General features: G+C 45.2%; 1 protein-coding gene across 1 annotated transcript in view; it reads left to right on the forward strand.

Moving 5' to 3' along the window:
* Positions 1 to 21,462, forward strand: part of LOC147435349 (uncharacterized) — a 154,541-nt gene that overhangs the window by 131,934 nt on the left and 1,145 nt on the right. The gene's annotated exons all lie outside the window — the stretch shown is intronic.

Consider the following 21,462-nt stretch of genomic DNA (forward strand, 5'->3'; position numbering starts at 1 on the left):
GCAGATCTAAGACAATAGAATTAGCCTCTTCTGATTGCCCATTTGTTTGCGGATGAAAACTTGAGCGTGGTGCCCATGTTTTCATACAAGCCTCTCCAAAACAGGTTCGTCATACGAGGATCACAATCACTGACAATAGATTGTGGCATACCATGGTACTTGAACACATTGTACATAAATAACTTGCCATCTAGTCAGATTTTATCTTCTTCCTGACAGGAATAAAATGGGCCTGCTTTCTAAGCTTGCAAATAATGGTCCATATACCATCATTTCCTGTCGGCATTCTTGGAAGATCAAAGATAAAATCCATAGCAATGGTTTTTCATCGCTTATTTGGAATAGGCAGTGGCTGTAGTAACCTTGATGCCTTTTGCCTGTCAAACTTGACCTTTTGGCAAATCACGCATGCTCGCACAAAGGCATCCACACCTCTCCTCAAAACAAGCCAATAAAAGAATGTCTCGACCGCTTTTACTATCGCATCTATACCACGATGCCTTGCATACGGTGGGACATGACTTTTTACCATAACCTTATGTCGCAATGGCCTAGTGACACATAATCTACCATGCATTATCATTAAACCGTCCTTGAGGAGGTAGTGCTCATGGCGTTGCCCATCTTGCAACTGTTCAAATATCATTGCAAAATCTTCATCGATAGCATAGTGTTTGTCACAAACTGGTGACGTGGCTACCCAGTACACACACCCCTTTTGGCATGAACCAGTCCCATGGATAGCTTGGCTGCAATGTTGATGTGGCAGGTAGCGTCCGGATTCTACGCCGCGATTCACGGAAGGCTGTATGGACGGCAGCTTTTCGAGACTGCTTTTGGCTACACCAGCGTGGGCTTTTTGGCTACGCAAAATTCCTTGCTTTATTCTACGCAAGAGAATCAGAGAGAGAGAGAAACCTCTTTTTCTTTATTTTCTAAAAAAAGGCTTTTAATTTTACCAGCTTTTGGGGCTCTGCTTTTGGCATCCCTTGTAAACCTATTAGTGGTTTGGGCTCTCACTTCTTAGAGCATCTGGACGCAAAGTCTGAGAGTGAGTCCTGACCACTCGCTTGTACTTGAGTTGCAGATTAATACAGAAAGAAATACCGAAAGGGGCGCCAGTCTTTGGGGCCAATATCTCTAGGCACGGAACTCCGCCGGGCCAGTGTCGAATCAATTGTGAACTGTGAACTGTTTTGAAGTGTATTCTTGTATGGTCGCGGTAGAATCTCGAGTTGGAGTGTCCAAGTCTGTTACAATGGTATCAGAGCCGGCCGATTTCTCTTCTATGGGAAATCCGATCCTTTTTACACGGCACTTATGGCTTCAGACAAAGATCGGTCGACTTCCTCTGCATCCGAAGATGTAGGAAGAGACCACAATGAAGATTCACGCGAGGAGTACGGCCCGCCTCGGCGTGCTTAGGCGGAGATCAAAGAGATGGAGCGTTGACGATTGATCGGCGATGCAACAAAGATGATGCTAAATAATGCGAAGGACCCGAAATTTGCAAAATTTATGAGCCAGACCTCCTTCGACAAGGTGCATGCACAGTGGTGGCAGACCACAGAACCACCCCTCAAACCGGCCCTGAAGAAACCTCCTACTCCAAGGATGTACACAGAGCAAGAATTAGAAGAGGTGGTTGATGCACGAATTGCTCAGCTTTTTGACGCGTAGAACAAAGCTAAAAAGAATGACACGAAGCTGAAGAAAGGCATTGACTTCCCGGGTTATTTGGGTCGTCAGTCTACATTTGAGTCGGCAAGAAAACAGAAGAAGCGTGTTCGATTTGAAGGAGTACATAGTTCTTCTTCTTCTTCTTCTTCTTCTTTTTTTGACAGTTCTTCTAGCTCCTTTGACTCGAGCGAAGAAGACAGAAAAGGCAAAAAGCGAAGCAAAAAGCAAAGCTTCGAAAAGGGCAAGAAAAAGGCAAAGAAGCCTAAATCTTGCCCCGTGGTTGACAATTCTACAGAGGACTCGTCTTCAGATAGTTCGGACTCTGACGACAGCAGCTTCTACGCAAAGAAGAAGATTTTTTATAAAGCCAACCAGTATGACTTTCTTGAAGACAAAAGCAAGAAAGTCCGAGAGTTTAAGGAAGGTGGACAATCAATTAAATTTGACACATTTTCTGGTTATAGAGATGCTTCGAAGGCTTTGTCTTTCATACAGCAGTTTGACATAGCTTTCTCAGGAGGGCGTTACTCAGAGCACTCCAAGATTCGGAGGGTTGCCTCTTACTTCAAAGGAAATGCTTGAACTTGGTGATCCACGCTTCTATTAAACAAGACAACACCAATTAAATGGCTGAAATTGAAAAGGCTTTTTATTTCTTCTTAGCTGACTCGAGAGTATGAACGCGACATACGAACTGCTTGGAACCATCTTTAGATGACCAAGAAGGACAGTGGATGCTTATTGCGAGAGATTCTGGAGCTCTTTTCTACCCGCCTCTTCATTTAAGAAGATCTCGTACAAAGAACAGATTGAGCGGTTTACCTTGGGTCTTCCTACATAGATCCGAGATCACTGCTTAGAACAAAAGTTAGCTTCCATTCAGGAGCTGATGAGTCATGCGAAACGGGGTTTTGCCATTCACTCGGGCAGTTTGACTTACCCCACAGATGAAATCATGACGCAAAGGACCGAACAAACTTCGAACAATGAAAGTAGAAAGAGAAAGAGCAACCCAGAAAAGAAAGAAAAGGATGCACGACCCAAACTCACTCCTCAAAAGAGGGCTCTCTACATCAAGGAGGGGAAGTGTTTTAGATGCGGGGAAACTAGGCATATCTCCGCGAAGTGCTCTAAAAAGGCACCGAACGAACAGAATGACAAGGACGATGAAAGGCCTGAGAGTTTGAGAGCAGCTGAGGAACGTGGAAGAAAAGGCAAGATGAAAACAGGACTGGATTGCGTGGGTACTGACCCTACACGATGGACGAGAGTACAGAACTTTGCCGAGCTTGGGACAAAGTAAAAGGCCAAGAAGCCCTGATCTTCTTTGATGGAGGAGCCAAGGCCAACTTCATTTCACCTGAATTGGCGGCGCGGCTCGAGATCACACCTTATCGAATGGGACCACTAGCGGAGGTAGTTCTAGCAGCACCCGGCAAGGACGTAGTCATTACACTTGTCATTGGCAAACTTCGGTTGCATTGTCAGGGGTATTTGGGGCATGATGACTTCTACATAATGCCTTTGGAAGGTTGTGATGTCCTGTTCGGAATTCCTTGGTACCACAAGAACAACGCTATGGTCGACTATCGGGTGAGAAAAGCGACTTTGACTACAGAGAAGGGCAGAACCATTGTACTCGATGTAAAACTTAAGGGCAAGTCTGTCCCTATTGTATCAGCTTTGGCCATTTCAAAATTAATGAAATCCAGTCTGTTTGTTTACTCGATTTTTTTGAGAGAGATGAATGATGAGAATAGGAAAAATATGTTTGAACTTGATAAAGAACGCCAAGATTTTCTCCACACTCGTGCTGATTGCTTCTCAGAGGGCCTGCGAGGCGAGTTACCACCCGCTCGTCCTGAAGATCATACTATTGATCTGATACCTAGAAGCACACCACTGAACCGGCCACCTTATCGTGTGAGCCGAGCCCAGAACGAAGAAATTATGAACCAATTGAAAGACCTCTTGGAAAAGGGTCTTGTCCAGCCTAGTACTTCACCGTACTAGTTGATTTGAAGAAAGACGGATCTTGGAGAATGTGCTTTGATTATAGAGCTCTCAACAAAATCACCATCAAGAATAGATTTCCGATTCCTAGAATCGATGATATACTTGACCGATTGTAGAGATCCTCGTGCTTTAGCAGGATCGACTTGAAAAGTGGATACCATCATATCCGAATCGTGTCGGGAGATGTCTACAAGACAGCCTTTCGGACGACTTTTTGGTTATTTGAGTTTTTGGTGATGCCTTTTGGCCTAACCAATGCTCCTGCAACATTTAATCGGATGATGGACATGATTTTTCGAGAGTACAGACTATTTGTTGGCAGTTTCTTTAACGACATCATTGTTTTCTCCGAGGATGAGGCAGAACATAGAGAACATCTGTTTCAGATCTTTCAGGCATTACGAGATCACAAGTTGGTGATTAATGCGAAGAAAAGTGAATTTTTCCTACTAGAGCTACACTTTTTGGGACACGTCTCAACGGGAGTGCAGATGGACCCGGCCAAGATAGAGACTATTCGTGATTGGCCCGATTTGAAGAATGTTCATGAAGTTAGAAGCTTCTTGGGCTTGTGTTCGTACTACAAGCGGTTCATTAGAAAGTTTGCAGAGATTGCTTCCCCTTTGCATATCTTGACATAGAAAGGAGTCCCTTTCTCGTGGGGACCCACAGAGGTGACTGCCTTTCAGACTTTGAAAGAGAAATTGACTACAAGGCCAGTTTTGACTTTGCCGGACTTGCAGAAGTCATTTGAAGTAAATTGTGATGCTTGTGGTCGTAGTTTGGGTGCGGTCTTCATGTAAGAAGGCCATGTCATTGCCTACGAGAGCCGATTGTTCTCAAGGCCGGAATTGACAGCACAGATTTATGAGAAAGAGCTTCTGGCGGTTATCCATGCTCTTCCTCAGTGGCGACATTACCTACTCGGAGCGGATTTTACTGTCTTTACAGACCATCAGAGTTTATGCTACTTCTTGTCACAGAAGCAGCTATCGGAAAAGCAGATGCGGTGGACGAACATCTTGTCACAATTTCACTTCCAGATTGTCCATGTGCAGGGATAGAAGAATTTGGTGGCAGATGCTTTGTCTCAGAAGCCGTTGGTTCTGGCTATTTCCGCGATACATCATAGGAGCTTCGAGGATATGGTCGATCAGTATGCCACAGACACGGATTTTGCAGACATTTTCACACGGATACGGGATGGGGAGACAGTAGCGGGATACTCCATTCGGGATGGCTACTTGATGAGGAAAACCATATTGTGCGTTACATAGCCATTGAAGGAAAAGGTTATGACCGAATGCCACTGTCCAGCGGCATTGCTACCACCTTGAAAGGGATAGAGAGATTCTTCTTCTGGCCGAGACTCGAGAAGGATGTGGATGAGTTTGTGGGCAGTTGCTTGGTATGCCAGAAGGTCAAGTTTGACAAGCATAAAGCACAGGGATTGTTACAACCTTTGCCCATACCCACCCACCCTTGGGAAAGTATTGCAATGGATTTCATTTTTGATCTCCCGAGAACACAAAGTGGTCACGATGATATCTGGATTGTTATTGATATGAAGAAAACAGTCAAGCTGGATCACTTAGCGAGATTGTTTGTGGCCCAGATCTTCAGATTACATGGCATGCCCAAGACGATTGTCTCCGATAGGGACCCCAAATTTACGAGTTTGTTTTGGAAGGCAATTTGGGAGAACATTGGCACACGGTTCCAGTTCTCGTCATCTTTCCACCCGCAGACTGACAGGCAATCTGAGATTGCCAATTCAGTGGTTTTAGATTTATGAAAGTCTTACATCTCGGATCAGAAGACTCAATGGGAAAAGTATCTACCTTTGGTGGAATTTGCCTACAATAACACGATACACTCTTCCACGGGGAAGGCGCCATTTGAGATTATTGAAGGTGCTGCGAAGGTTCTACCCTTCCTAAGCACGAAAGATAAGATTTTTGAAGTTGATGAGTACACGCGTGACTTGGACACGGCTTTTGCCAAGGTCCGCGAGGCTTTGCAAAAATCTGAGGAAAGACAAAAAAAGGCAGCAGATCACCATCGTCGCGATTTGAAATTGAAGGAGAATGATTGGGTGCTCTTACATTTTGAGAAGGCACGCCTGAGAAAGAAAAAGGGTAAGGAGAGGCTTTTTCCAAAGCTCAGTATGCGATATTACGGACCTTTCCAAATCTCCGAAAAGATAAATGATGTCTCCTTCCGACTAAAGCTGCCTCACACTTGGAGGATTCACAATGCATCTCATGTGAGTCTCTTGAAACCTTTTAAAGGTGATGTGCCCGAAGATGGGGAGTCTGATGAGCAACCTGAAGTGGAAGAAAACGAGGAGATCCTTGTTCTTGAACATATATTGGCACATAAGGACAAAAAGAATAAGGGTAAAGTGAGAAGGCGGTTCTTGGTTAAATTCAAGAACTATCCCGCATTGGATGCAAAGTGGATGGAGGAGGAGGACCTAGCAAATACTCCTCAGATTGTGAAACTTTACCTGGAAGCTTTTGGTTTAGCATAGTCTATTCTAAATGGAACCCCAAATTCAGCTTGGCCGGATATCTGGAGCACTGGGTATGCACAAGAGGGAAGTTACTCCGCTCCTTTGTAAACAGATGTCTCGATTTTCGAATACTAGAGTCATTGATGTCTCTTTGAGCTTCAGGGATACTGAGAGCTGACAGTATTCTGCTGTATGACTTTATGAAATGGAATTCCGGATAATATGAAATTGATTTGTTCTTGACTTGTTTAAGTGCAGGAACTGATAGACGAAATGATTGCAGCATTTTGGTCTGAATGATCTCGATAGACATGGTTGCAATAGGGGTTAGTCAATCAGACATCTATGAGGTCCTGAGTCGATCTAGATGCGATTGCTAATTGCATTACCGATAAATCATGGTCTCAGATCCGAATGAATGTTGAATGTGATTTGTCATGTGATGTCGTGTGATGTGACTGTCGATTGGTACATGTATTGGATGTGTGTTCCTAGTGCGTCGGTACTAACAGTCGGTGTCTGCTAAGACAATTTATGGCGTCTGTCTGTTTTGCAGGCGTAATCGAGGGCGATTACAATGCTTTCAAGAGGGGGGTATGTCACAAATGGTGACGTGGCTGCCCAATACACACTCACACACACACCCCTTTTGGCATGAACCAGTCTTGTGGAAAGCTCGGCTGCAATGCTGACGTGGCAGGCAACATCCGGATTCCGCGCCGCAATTCATGGAAGGCTGTACGGACGGCAGCTTTTAGAGACTGCTTTTGGCTACGTCAGTGTGGGCTGTTTGGCTACGCAAAATTCCTTGCTTTATTCTACGCAAGAGAATGAGAGAGAGAGAGAGAGAGAGAGAGAGAGAGAGAGAGAGAGAGAGAGAGAGAGAGAAACCTCTTTTGCTTTATTTTTTGAAAAAATGCTTTTAATTTTACCAGCTTTTGGGGCTCTGCTTTTGGCATCCCTTGTAAACCTATTTATTAGTGGTTTGGGCTCTCACTTCTAAGAGCATCTGGACGCAGAGTCTGAGAGTGAGTCCCGACCACTCGCTTGTACTTTGAGTTGCAAATTAATACAAAAAGAAATACCAAAAGGGGCGCCAGTCTTTGGGGCCAATATCTCTAGGCACAGAACTCCGTCGGGCCAGTGTCTGAATCAATTGTGAACTCTGAACTGTTTTGAAGTGTATTCTTGTGGTGTCGCGGTAGAATCTCAACTTGGAGTGTCCAAGTCTGTTACAGTGTTCCTTCATGTCATCGAGCTCATGATGATAAGGAATGGACATAGCTGAAATTTGTGGATTTCTTGATAACGCATCAGCCACAACATTCTTCTTGCCTTCCACATGCAAAATTTGAAAGTGGAACATAGAAAGAATGTTTGCCCATCGCATATTGATTGTGTCAAGAATTATCGCAAGGTCTGATGGTCTGTGTGGACAACAAAATCAACACCTAAGAGGTGGTGTTTCTAACTAGAAAGCGTATGAATCACAGCTGTTCTCGTAAGCTACTACCCGACCATCTTGCATTAACGCTGCCCCAATACTATTGCCACATGCATCACATTGAACCACAAATGACTTCTTGAGGTCTGGTAAAACAATTACTGGATCCGAAGTCATCTTTTCCTTTAAGAGATTAAAAGTTGAAATCTCTTTTGTGTCCACTTGAACGTGACCTCTTTCTTTTGCAAAGCATGTAGGGGTGAAGCAATCTCGACAAAGTTCCTGATAAACCTTTTGTAGTAAGAGCATAAGCCCAAGAAGCTACGGACATCATGCACAGTCTGCAAATCTGGCCATGTCCTAATTGCTTCAACCTTGGCAAGATCCATTCGGACACCATCCTTGACACTATATGGCCAAGAAAGTGAATCTCTTCCAAGAAGAACTCACTTTTGTTAGGATTAACGAGCAACCTATGATTGCGTAGCTCTTTGAAGACAATGGTCAAGTGACGCCTATGCTCCTCTTCATTCTTTGAGTAGACTATCATGTCGTCAAAGAATGTGCCGACAAACTTTTGATGTGGGCGGAAAATCCGATTCATCATCCTATTGAACGTAGCAGGAGCATTTGTAAGACCGAAGGGCATCACTAAGAACTCATACAAACCAAATGTCGTCCTAAACGCAGTCTTGTGCACATCCTCTGGCCTGATACGAATCTAATGGTACCCACTCTTAAGCTGTCCTGCTGAAAATTGTAGCACCCTCTAATCGATCAAGAATATCATCAATCCTTGGGAATAGGAAACCTGTTCTTGATGGTATTCTTATTCAGCGCACGGCAGTCAATACACATGCGCCAAGAGCCATCCTTCTTCTGCACTAGAAGCACTGGGAAGTAAAAGGGTGAACTAGGTTGAATCAGCCCTTTCTCTAACAACTCCTCTACTTGGCCCATAATCTCTTTCTTTTGAGCCGCACTTACCTTGTAGAGAGGCCTATTTGGTGGGCTACAACCTGGCACCAAATCTATCGCATGATCCTGAAGCCTCTCCGACGTCAACCGAGACAGTAATGAGTCAGAAAAACAATCCCTAAACTCTCACAAAAATGCTGACCTTTCTTTATCTAACACAGATAAATTTGACTGACAATTATCTAAAACATCACGTGCAAAAATCAAGTACGCAAAAAGACGATTCTTAATTACATAAGTGATAGCCGAAGCAGATACATTAAGGGCAGAATCCCCTTTAAGCTTTACATCCAGGAAGTGAGTTTTGCCCCTATGTTGAAGGATGATCTTTTTGTTGAAGACATCCAACACTCCATGTATATGGAACATCCACGGGATTCCCAACAGCTCATCGCACCCTTCCAGAGGCATGATATAAAATTCCTTTGTGTCCACATATGACTGAATATGCAGACGCAACTTTCCAATGATAGACATAACACACTCTGAGTAGCCAGGACATGCAAACCCTGCCTCTGCTGTGTACCACATCTCTTCAACTTTGATACCAAGCTTAGTGGCCAACTCTGGTGAGATAAATTTGGCTTTAGCACTTGGATCAAAGAAGATAAGTGTTGTCTGGTCTCTGACTTTACCCCACGCTCTGCATAATTCACTGGCATCTGAACTTGGCCTATCATCCTCCATGTCTAGCACTAAACCTGCCGTGGGTTTAGGCTTCTTGCCTTTCCTGTCCTCTTTGTTCTGTGAGTCAGCCGGCCTTCTCCTCTGGGGACAATCTGCAACAAAATGGCCAGGCTGCTCCCATATAAAGCATTTGTTCTTAGCCACTGAAGCTTTCTTCTCCTCGAACGACTTGCGTACAAAAGGCTTCCTTTTTTTCTCTTGGCCTGTTCTTCAAATGTCTCGGCTGAGTCCTTGCCTTTGTTTGCCTTTTCTGATCCTTGGGACGCTTTAGGAGTCACTTTCACAACGGGCTTCTTTGCTGAATTCTTCTTTTGCTGCCCCCCTTTCACATTGCCCGGAAACCCACTGTCCTCTCCCTTCAACAAGGCAAGACCAATGTTGGCAACTTCCATAAGTTGAGTGACGGTAGCCACTTTGTTCTTTGTATAGTAATTTGCCAATATTTCCATACATGGGGTTTGGCATACTCCCAAACACTGTTCCCGGGATATATTGCTCGTTTCCAGGCGCATAACCAGCCATGCTCTGAAACACTGATCCACCCTCGAAATACCCAAGATGTATCGTGGGTGGTGGAAAACCTGTTGCATAGCCTGGAAACTGGTTCCCTGTCCATTTAATGCAACATTTGGACTCTGAAACGTGGCGGGCTGAATTGGCAAAGCCTATGGAATAAGCATCCTAACCACCTGTTCATGGACAGAAGGAACTTGTCTTGGAGCCCCACGTGACTCCGCAACATGTGAGTGCTCCCCGCCATACTGGGACGCACAAGAGACACCTGGGCTTGAGCGTTAACAGGCTCTACTGCATGAGACAATTGCCTTGTCTACTGTGACACTGGTGGCGCTTGCAGAAATTCCATAAACCTAGGATTCTGCACCAACCTAGAAAACACATTTATAGCGACAACCAACTCTATCCTGAATGCATCCTCGTCTAATTGCCCAGTCATGAACCCTTGACCTTGTGGAGCATTAAAAATCAACAAAAGGTACAGATAGGGGTGGCCGTGAACTCTCGCTGCGCTCAAACACTGAGGAGAAACAACCTGTCTGTTCTGTGAGAAAGAACCCTCTTCCACGGAGTCGTTTGTCCTGTCAGCCATAGTGTAAGTTCAAGTTCCTATGCTCTGTGTCTTCACCGCAAATCAACCAAGGCTCGCTCTTTAAGGAAAAAGTGATTCTGTCGCGGCGACGGAACCATGCAAGCGGCCCATAGGGCAGTAGACTTTAGCTTTCACCCGATTCTTTACTTGAACTTTACGACACGAAGGAACTTCACGAATAAACCTGTGGTTGGAATTAACACTTCACACAAACCACGACTTGGTAGCTAGAGCGCTCCCAAGCAGACAACGACACCCTGTAGGCCCCAAAGACTGGCGCCCCTTTCGGTATTTCCTTATTCTTATTGCGAATAGACGATCCGAACACTTTCACCTAACTCTCAGCAAGCTGCCCAAACCTGTCCATGGCTGTAATTGCATGTTTTTGACCCAATCTGGCCAGCATAACGGCGCAAAAACCTCTGTAGGTCAAAAGTACTCGTCAAGGACACTTTCCCTTGCGGTTGGGAAGCTTTCCAGTGAGGTGCAGGTCAATTTCAGGGTGTTGTAATTCCCTGTCCTGACACTGTCATGTGCCCAAAGCTTTGTTTAAGCATCCAGAGGCTTTCTCGAGGCTCCCCTGGCAATGCCCTGCAGTTTAGGTGCGAAACCCTAAACCTGCAGAAGAACACAGCAGGCTGTAATTTTCTGTTTTGGATCGTTTTTGGGCGGAGCGAACACGTCTACGCGTGTCTCTTGTGCTCCCGCATGCAATGGGATAGCTCCCCTTTGAAACGGACGAGTTTTCATGCAAGAAAACTCTCCATTTTCGCAATCGCAATCCTTCGCTATGGAAGTATGTGTACCTATAGGGGATTAGCAATTTAGCTAATCCGGTTCTTGTACAGAAGGCTCTTGCCTTGGCAAACGCGCATAAAACCCCGAGAACTGTACATGGTCATCTGAGAAGCCCAACTAGTGGGGCATTACCATATGTGCAAAGGGGGGAGAGAGATGCACTAGAGCAAATCATCGTGCTACATAGAGCGAGGGAGAAGGCAAGCTTTCCATTAAAGCTGTGATCACCTGCACCCACTACTCACCCACACACACTGTAGTCACTTTTGAGCCAAAAATCAGCCCCCTCTCTCAAAATGGGCGCCCCCTCTTTCTGCAAACTTGGCAAGTGCATCTAGAGCTTCCATGTGTCCCTTATGTCTGTTTTGAGTTAATTTCCTAGTACCCACCAACTTATAAGTGTAGCGAGGGGCCTAAATGACTTTGAATTGAGCCTAGACACCCTTTTACTCGGATTCCTGTGCCGACTAGCCCGACCATCTCGTGGCGACCTGCCCTTCTCGACTGCGTGTGAAACTCTCGATCGTTTCACACTGGCCTCACAATGTCCGGCCATTTGTGACTTCAAAAAGAGGGTCCCAAAAATTAAATAAAAATCAAGGAGAAGAAACCAACGACTAAGGTTAGTGGTTGCCACAGCCTCGTGACAACCACTCTGTGACCTGAGAGTACCATGATCTTGTCTCTCTCTCTCCCGATGCAGCTGGAGAGAGAGAGAGAGAGAGAGAGAGAGAGAGAGAGAGAGAGAGAGCCTGTCTACCTAAACCTATCTTACCCTTATCCTAACGTGCACGCATAGCTCTCAACTGCCTGCTGTCCCGTCTACGTCAGGTACCAGCATTGCATCTGCAACTTCTGCACGCATCCTGCTGTCAGCGACCTGCTGCTTCATGCCGCCAATGTTGCGTCTTCAGCTGCCTCAGCTCCACCACTGCTTCCCAGCCACGTCGTCCATTCTCAGCCCACCTGCCCGCGCTCTCTGCCTGGATGAAAATCCATGACCAAGGCTGCCCGAGATTGTCAGAAGCTGCCCGCCATCTAGCTTCTTCCACCCCTGCCATATAGTTGCTTTTCCTCTCTCTCTCTCTCTCTCTCTCTCTCTCTCTCTCTCTCACACACACACACACACACAGAGTATCATACTTTCAGTGGTCTTGAGGGGAAGGATCATTGGGTAATTATTGAATGTCTCCATCATAGTCTCTCTCTCGGGCATTATGGCACCTTCATTTGTTTTATCAGAGGATCTAGAGCACAAGATAGATTACCGTATTGAGGTTCTGTCTCAAAGAGGCGTCATTGGTTGTATGGTTGGATGCAACTCGTTCAGGCAAGATCCGAGAGTGGTTGAAGTGCAATCTGGCCGCTTCGGATGAAGGCATAGTGGAGGACAGCAAGATAGACATCATCATGTTGAGCAGAGGTACTTTCATTGCTATCTTCTCATCGCAAGAGCTTGCCTCGAAGGTCGTTGGTCGTATTCCTCTCGCTTTTGGCGACAGATTGGTTTTTCTACATACGTGGAACGAAGATTTTCAGTAGCTTCTTTTGAGAACAGATGCCAAGTCCCGAAGTATCCTGTAGAAATTGATTTTCCAGGGCTACTAGTACAATTTTGATAGCCAAACATCTTGAGGCAAATGGGTTCTTGTTTTGGCATACCATTTATGTGCTCATGTCAAGTGCAGCGGAAGTGTTGAAGGATTTAGCTCGGATCTAGTACTGTGCACAAACACAAGATTACTTAACTTCACTTGAAAAGAGAAACTGAACTGAACACAATGAACGAGAGAGAGACAGAGAGAGAGAGAGAGAAAAGATAGACGACACTGCATGTCGGGTCCCAACCGCCCTCAAGGGCCCCCTTGCTCTGTTGCAAGTACTTTCTTTACTACTTGCACAAAATGTTGATACAATGATGCTAGTGTTGAGATGCCCACGGGAACTAGATGTAGATGCTTGCTATCGATGACGGGAACTAGATGTAGATGCTTGTTGATGGGTACTTGCTATCGATGCTTGGTACTGCAAGGCTAAGGCTGAATGCTGAAACACTAGGGATTCTGCTTGGCTGAGTTCTGCAAATGCTGGTGATGAAGCGCTGAAATTGCTGATGCTGATGTAGAAAACGCTGATGGTACTGGGTTGAAAGCGTTGGTTGAACTGGGTTGGAAACGTTGGTGGTACTGGGCTGAAAACGCTGATGGTACTTGGCTGGAAACGCTGGTGGTACTGAAATCGATGGCACTGGCTGAGGCTGAAAAACATTGATGGGCTGTGGGTACTTGTGCTGCAGGTGCTGTTGGTGCTGTTGGTGCTGGTACTGTGTCACGTGCACATCTAACCCTATGTGCATGTGAACAAGCTGTAACTCCTATTTCTAGGGTTTAGGACAGCCTATGAAGTGTTCTGGCAACCTTGTGAGCCTGTACGCAAGACGTGCATGTCCAGGCACTTAGAGTAGCTGCATACCCTTAGATTGCACAACCCGTGATCATTAGCATCAGTACCCAGTACCCAGCATGAGCATTTTTTACCGCATAAACCCTTTTTCCCAAAGAGCATGTGAACCAACCCTTGGAGCAGGCATTTTTATTAAAAAGTGACTGTTCATATTCCAAATCATGGAAATTCAGCCAAGATGCTTGACCTAGGAGTTTGCACCTATATATGAAGCCCATGGAGCGCCAATAGAAGCCAGAAGACAGAGAGCAGACACAGGAGCATAATAGCCAAGCAGTGCTCCCATTTCCTAGACTCTCCCGCGTTTTCTCAGCAGCAGTACCAATGTTTTGGCATCAGCGTTTGCAGCCAGTAGCGTTTTTGCCTTGCATTGGTGTACCGCCACAGTACCCTTTAGATCAGCCCTAGCCCGCTACCTCGCCGCATGTGCCAGATCCCATCAGCATCCCTAGCGTTTTTAGTTTTCAGCAGATTCAACCCTTAGCCTCGACCTCGTCCCCGACACCGTCGTCATCATCGTCGTCAACATCATCATCATCGTGGTCAACTACCACAACATCTAGAACCATTGTACCAGACTTTGTGCAATCTAAAGCAAATACCTCTCTAGCAATAGAGAGGGAGGCCCTTGGAGGGGGATTTGGGACCCCATCTGGTGTCGTCTCTTCTCTCTCTCTCCAGCACTCTCAGCACTATTCTCCCCACAATTTCCACTCACTTTTGTTTTGGTCATTGCACTCTCTCTCATTAAGCTAAGGAAGGCTCTCCCTTCCTCTTAAGTAAAAGGAACCTTGGGCATTCACTACTCACTCATCTTGAGCTTACACCATCATTCACTTCCTCTACACATTACATTGGTATCAAAGCTCTTTGGCAGTATTCGGTATCATCACTCAAGGAAAGAAGCACAAAGAACCACTTTTTTTTTTTTTTGCTTCTTGTGATCGAACGTAACCCAAGACCACTTGGGCGTGTCGATCCCTAATCTGTGTTTTTGAAGAGTGGTAGGTAACCTAGAAACGAAGGGCTTGTCTAGCCTCCCCTCGTTCCTCTTTTCCACTCATTGAGAGCGGACCTTGCACTTAGCGGCAGGCCAATTGACGTGAGGTGGGAAAAAGCAACCTTGGTGTGAGAGCAAGGTCGCCAAGGTGCACCGCAGGAAGGAGTTGAGCCTGGGTAAGAGAAAAGCCTTCTTAAAGGCAGATTGTAAGCCAAGAACCCAAGAACCTCCAAAACTCAGGAATCTCAAGAACCCAAGACTGAGCTCAGTGCATGGTCATCACGAAAAGCAGAATGGATACTTTGCGTGAAGGTGATAAGAGTGGAATTGAAAAGTCAGACATCCCTACACCAAGAGGATTGTTCCCCGATCCTCACCCATCTCCATCTACACCACGGATTGTACCAAGCCCTATGGAGACAAGAGGCTCAACATGCGGCCATGAATAGAGATCGTGAAGAACGAAGGGCAACTATGGAGGTTGAGCGTGAGCAAGCACGCGAAGCTCAATGCATACCGGCTGAAGAAAGAAGAGCAGCTATGGAGCTTGAGCGTGAGCAAGCACGCAAGGCTCAACGCATAGCTGCCGAAGAAAAGCGAGCGGCTATGGAGTTAGAGCGAGAGGCGCAAAGGGACCAACACATGCAGGAGGGACTTGCAAAGGTAGAACAAGTTCGTAATTGGGATTTGCCCAAAACAGCCTATGATGTGCGTTCGTTTTTAGGTCTTTGTCAGGCATAAGTTCGCATGTAAAGAATTTTGCACGCATTGCTGTACCAATGATTGATGTTTTGAAAGGGGTGAATACTCGTTGGCAGCGCGTTGTTTTGCTCAAGGCAACCGTTGAGGCTTTTGAAGCTCTCAAGGTTGCGGTGATTGAGGCTCCATGTCTCATCCTTGCCTCTTGGGATGATGGACGGATGCGAACAACGTCGCTATAGGAGCTGTGCTGCAACAGCATGGCCGTCCAATTGCATTTCTTAGTATAAAGTTAAGAAGTGTTGAAAGTAATTATTCTTTGTATGATAAGGAGCTTCTCTCTGTCATTCATTCTCTCAAGCATTGGAAGCATTTTTTGTATGGTAGAGAGTTTACTATTCAAACCGATCATCAAGCCCTCAAATGGCTTCAGTCTATGCCTAGTGCACATTGGAGTGACCGCTAGGCAAGGTGGTCTCAATTTTTTGAGCAATTTGGTGGTTTGATTGAATATGTTCCTGGTAAAGCTAACCCTGTTGCAGATGCGTTAAGTTGCAAAGGACAAGCTCAACAGTCTCCATTCAAGGAGTCTCTTTTGACAGCATGAAGAACCAGCCATATTGCACGATGCACATGATGCACTCACGGGTGGGCACAGAGGCATGAATACCACTTTAGAAAAGATTGAAAGATTCTTTTATTGGCCTAAAATGCGAAAAGATGTGTTCAAGTATGTTACACAGTGTTTCATTTGTCAAAAGGTAAAAACCCCAAGGCGTGAGCAGCAAGGCCTCTTGCTACCATTTCTTATTCCCGAAGACCCATTTCAGGACATTTCCATGGATTTTGTGACTAATCTTCCACCTAGGTTGTATTCACAAAATTTAACCATCGTTGATCGTTTCAATAAGTTTTGCATGTTGATTCCTTGTAAGGCCACAGTCACAGCACAAGCTGTAGCACGTTTGTTCATTAAGCATTGGTATCCCCTTTGTGGTTTGCCAAAGTCGATTGTGTCAGATCTGGATGTCAAGTTCACGTCACATTTTTGGAAAGTACTTTTTGAAAATTTTGGCACCAAATTTAATTTTCATCCGCATTTCATCCACATTCTGATGGTCAAATTCAAATCTACAATCAGTTGGCTTTCGATATCAACAGTCTCATTGGGAGCAGTATCTCCCATTAGTTCAAGCAATTTTGAATGACTCCTATTCCAGTGCCATTGGTAGAACTCAATATGAGGCAGCATTTGGCCATCCGTTCGAGTCTTTGTTGACCAGATCGGTCAGTCAGTTACCTAATGCCAATGATGAGAGCCAATCTTTAGATGAGATTACTGAGAGTGTGAAGCTTCGGCTAAGCAAGACTTAGGAGTCTTATTCACGTCAGGCTAATAAGCATCGTCGGGATGTTACTATCAAGGAAGGGCATTGGGTCTATCTTAGGATCATGAAGCAACGTCTTAAACAAGTAGGAAGGAAGTGTCCAAAGTTGTCTTTTCGCATGTATGGTCCTTTTCCAGTCATTAAAAAGATAAATGAGGTTTCTATGAAATTTCAATTGCCTAACTCATGGTCAATGCACAACGTTTTCCATGTTTCTTGGCTGAAGTTGTTTCATAGAGACCCACAAAAGGATATTTCCGAAGAAGAGGAACCCGAGATCATTGATGAAGCAGAAGTCATGGAATCGGAGCAGGTTTTGCTGCATTGGTTTCGGCATGGATCAAAGAAGCAAGCACAACAGTACCTTTTGAAGTTTAAGGATCGAGGAACCCACGAGGCAATGTGACTTGACGAAGCTTTTTTCACAGATTACCCTGAGTTGTTGGCGGACTACAAAGAAGCCATGCAACTCGGTACCAGTATCTCACCTTGAGAATGGGGGGATGTCACGTGCACATCTTACCCTATGTGGATGTGGACAAGCTGTAACTCCTATTTCTAGTGTTTAGGACAACCTAGGAAGTGATCTGGCAACCTTGTGAGCCTGTACGCAGGACGTGCATATCCAAGCACATAGAGTAGCTGCATACCCTCTGATTGCACAACCCATGATCATTAGCATCAGTACCCAGTCTGAACATTTTTTACCGCATAAACCCTTTTTCCCAAAGTGCATGTGAACCAACTCTTGCAGGCATTTTTATTAAAAAGTGACTGTTCATATTCCAAATCGTGGAAATTCAGCCAGGCTGCCCGACCTAGGAGTTTGCACCTACATATGAAGCCCATGGAGCGCCAGTAGAAGCCAGAAGACAGAGAGTAGACACAGGAGCACAACAGCCAAGCAGTGCTCGGAGTTCCCAAACTCTCCAACGTTTTCTTAGCAGCAGTACCAGCGTTTGCAGCCAACAGTGTTGTTGCCTTTCACCGGCGTATCGCCACAGTACCGTATTAGATCAGCCCTGCCTTGCCACAGTCGATCATTCCATTACGACAAGGACAGCGTTTTCAGTTTTCAGCCCTCAGATCAGCCAGCGTTTTTCAGTTTTCAGCTGTCTTCGTCGTCATCGACGACACATCAGCCCGCTACCTTGCCGCATATGCCAGATCCCATCAGCATCCCTAGCGTTTTCAGTTTTCAGCAAATTCAGTCCGTAGCCTCGACCTCGTCGCAGATACCATCGTCGTCATCGTCGTTGACATCATCAGCGTCGTCGTCAAGTAACACAACATCTAGAACCATTATACCAGACTTTGTGCAATCTAAAGCAAATACCTCTCTAGCAATAGAGAGGGGGGGCCTTGGAGGGGGGTTTGGGACCCCATCTAGTGTCGTCTCTTCTCTCTTTCTCTAGTACTCTCAGCACTATTCTCTCACAATTTCCACTCACTTTAGTTTTGGTCATTGCACTCTCTCTCATTAAGCTAAGGAAGGCTCTCCCTTCCTCTTAAGTAAAAGGAACCTTGGGCACTCACTGTTCACTCATCCTGAGCTTACACCATCATTCACTTCCGCTGCACATTACATATTGCTTCTTGCTTCTTGCCTGCAGAGAGAACCCCCAGGTCACATATATACCAAGGAAAAGCTGGGTCAAGTAGCATAAATCTAGTCCCCCACGACCTTGAGAATAAAATGTTACTAATTACTAATGAGGCTTCAGGGACTGTTCACATGCTTATATGCCGATTGATTGTACTATGCAAGAGAGGGTATGCAACTATGACCTGCCTGGGCATGCACATCCTCTAGAGGCTCACAAAGTGCCAATCTAGGTACTAAGCTAAACTACGACTGACGCTAGACTGTAGCAAAATCTTGTCCACGTGGCGCAACTACAATGCGCACGTGACAACTCAATACAATATATGGACCTTTGGTCAATTTTATGTAATGCAAAGGGTCACAAGCCTCACTTTTTTCTCAAAGAGAAATGAATTGACTTGAAATGTTATATTAACGTCTTCAAAAGGGCGAGATTACCTATGAGACCAAAAGGTTTACATCCATGTGTGACTCTGGTACAATGCTTGGGGAACTTAAAAGGTAAAATAATTGACGGTACCTAGAGTGGAGGGTTGTAAGCCTAACCTTCATCCTCATCATCATCAACAACCTCATCATATAACACATCATCTCAAAACATATGGGGAGGTGTACAATCACATAAGAGCTAATGAGATGCACAATGGAGAAAATAGACAATGGTGATCATCCCACTCTCTCATGGGTCTCGGCCTAAATGTCCTCCATGGTTAGCTCTCGGCGGGGGGGGAGGGGGGTGCTTGATGTTGCTCAATGATGCTCCGTAGCCTACAATGTAGACCTTATCTATAGTGTGAAGATCCTCGGATCTTGGGTGTCATGAGCGGCCAAGCTGGATGGCTCGATCGAGAAGGATGCCCCAATGAGGGTGTGACTAGGTAACCTGTGTTGGGCCATCCCAAGTAGTCCCTCTATAAAAAGTGGTGATGTGTCTTTGTATGGAGCCTCTATGTGTAGGTTCTCTGCTCCTAAGGGAAGTCTCTTTGAGTCTATGGATCTCCAACAAGAAGAGACCTAGGCACCCTTGGTCATAGTAATCCATGATTCTGGATAAGGGGTCAAAGCCCTTTCTGAATAAGCAATGAAAACACTTGCGGATCTCTTAGTATGAGAGAGGGAGAGGGGGAGGGGGGGGGGATTTCATGTGAAGCCACAATTTGACCAGAACTAAATGATGCAAGGGTATTAACTTTGGTTTTTCACAATGCATGTAAGCCCTGCTGCCAGTTTGAAAGTGGAAAGAGCATCAAAGACGTGTACTTCGAGTGGAGTATTCTTTCAATAAAATAAGTCATCTGCACGTATGCTTAAGCGAAAGAAAGATTTACACCTGAGCTTTGTAGTCCTTGAGGATAGCCTTGATCCGTCAAACAATACATAGACAAGAGCAAGGGATGAGTGGCAATAGCATACAAAAGTGTACTCAAAGGGCAGCCTTCCCTCGCCAATACATGACTTTGTCAAGTAGATATTCTTGCATCCCAGACATCATGCCGCACATCCCTCCCATAAAGCCTGGCATCCCTGCTCCATATGAGCCAAACACCTCCTCTATAGGCACGGAATTCCCTTGCAGGCCTACCAAACTTACTCTTGGCTCCCATTCTTTGAGAACATAGATTTCCTACCGAAAGCCCGGGCAAGTTGGCATCTGCCGGTTCATCTGATATATCTACTGCATCTACTACGGCTGCTGGCTTGCTACTGAGTTGGATCTCTTTTTATTGCTTGAATTTGTTGCTTTTACCTTCGCTTTTGCATTTAGTTGAGGGTTAATCACTCCTTCCCCTTTCTAATCGATGTGCTCATGGGCCTGACCTTCATATACTTTGTGTAAAATGGATCTCTAGAATAAGTAAGAAGATGCTCCATGAGGATATTGACTTCGTTTTCTTAAGCTTTTCCCACATCAAAGGGATTATGTTGTGCCATAGACTTAGCGTGCTCGGCCACATGGTCACCATGAAATGTTTTGAGCCTTGAAACATTTCACTAATCAAGTGAAACGCATATTGTTTCACTATCATTAAGTTACCATAGTTTCAGGTTTTAGGGCCTATCAAAATCCACGTATACCCATTGCAGTCCCACGTTTCATTGAGCTCTATGGGAGATTGAAACATTTCGTAGTGAAACAATGTGAGTGAGGGTGAAACGTCTCACGGTGACAATGCAAGTTGGCTGTCATTATCACCAGCCTCATCCTCTTCCTGTTCATGCTCTTTGTTGTCGGCTTCTTCATCGCCAGCCTCTTCTTCTACTTCCTCTTTTATGAACTCGTACACCTCTTCTTCCTGATGGCTAGGAAGTGTTTCTTCCATGGTCGATTGTTGCAGATCTGGATCGGACTCTTTGTAGGAGAAGATTTTAGTGGTGCTTTGAGACCATTGAAATTTGCAAGTCACCTGAGAAGGCGGTAAAACCCTATAGCATCATTAAATGGCATTGAAACAAAAAATTGAATGTGAAATACATTGTAGATGAGAGAGAAAGAGTGGCGGAGTTTCACTATGAAAAGCCCTGGCCCCTCAACTAGGCGCCCTTGGTGGTAGTTTCGTATTTATTGATGAATATTGTTTCGAGTGATCACAGTCACAAGATTTGATACAAAGAGTCGCAATCTGAGAACTAATGGTACTTTGTCCTCTCTTTTATCGACACTTGGCCCCAAAAGCAACTATTAATCACTTGTTTCTGTGCTAAAACTCATAAACATCATCTGACATCAATAAGGGGTGCCCAAAAGCACCAACTCATCTACATTTATAATTTGCCCTGCATCCCAACGTAAAATCAGCCTCATCAGCCCGTCCGTATGTTGTGTCACACGTGTCTTACTCTGTTGGAGTTTGCTGTCACAAGTTTTCTTTCTAAAGTCGGCACCTGAAGTCACTATCATACCACTTGCTAACGTCATGGCTGCTCGTATATGGCTGACCCAAGCAAACTCTATAGCTTCTTGAACATGTAGAAGAAGAAACTGGATTGCGAACGGAACCATTTGCTGGATCCTATCCCAAGTCCCAGTCATTGTCCCCATGGTGTGTGGCTGCTTGAACGAGCTTAGTGCCAAGCCAAGT

The sequence above is a fragment of the Adiantum capillus-veneris genome, chromosome 18 (genome assembly GCF_014529385.1).
Source record: "Adiantum capillus-veneris isolate H3 chromosome 18, ASM1452938v2, whole genome shotgun sequence".
NCBI classification, from domain to species: Eukaryota; Viridiplantae; Streptophyta; class Polypodiopsida; order Polypodiales; family Pteridaceae; genus Adiantum; species Adiantum capillus-veneris.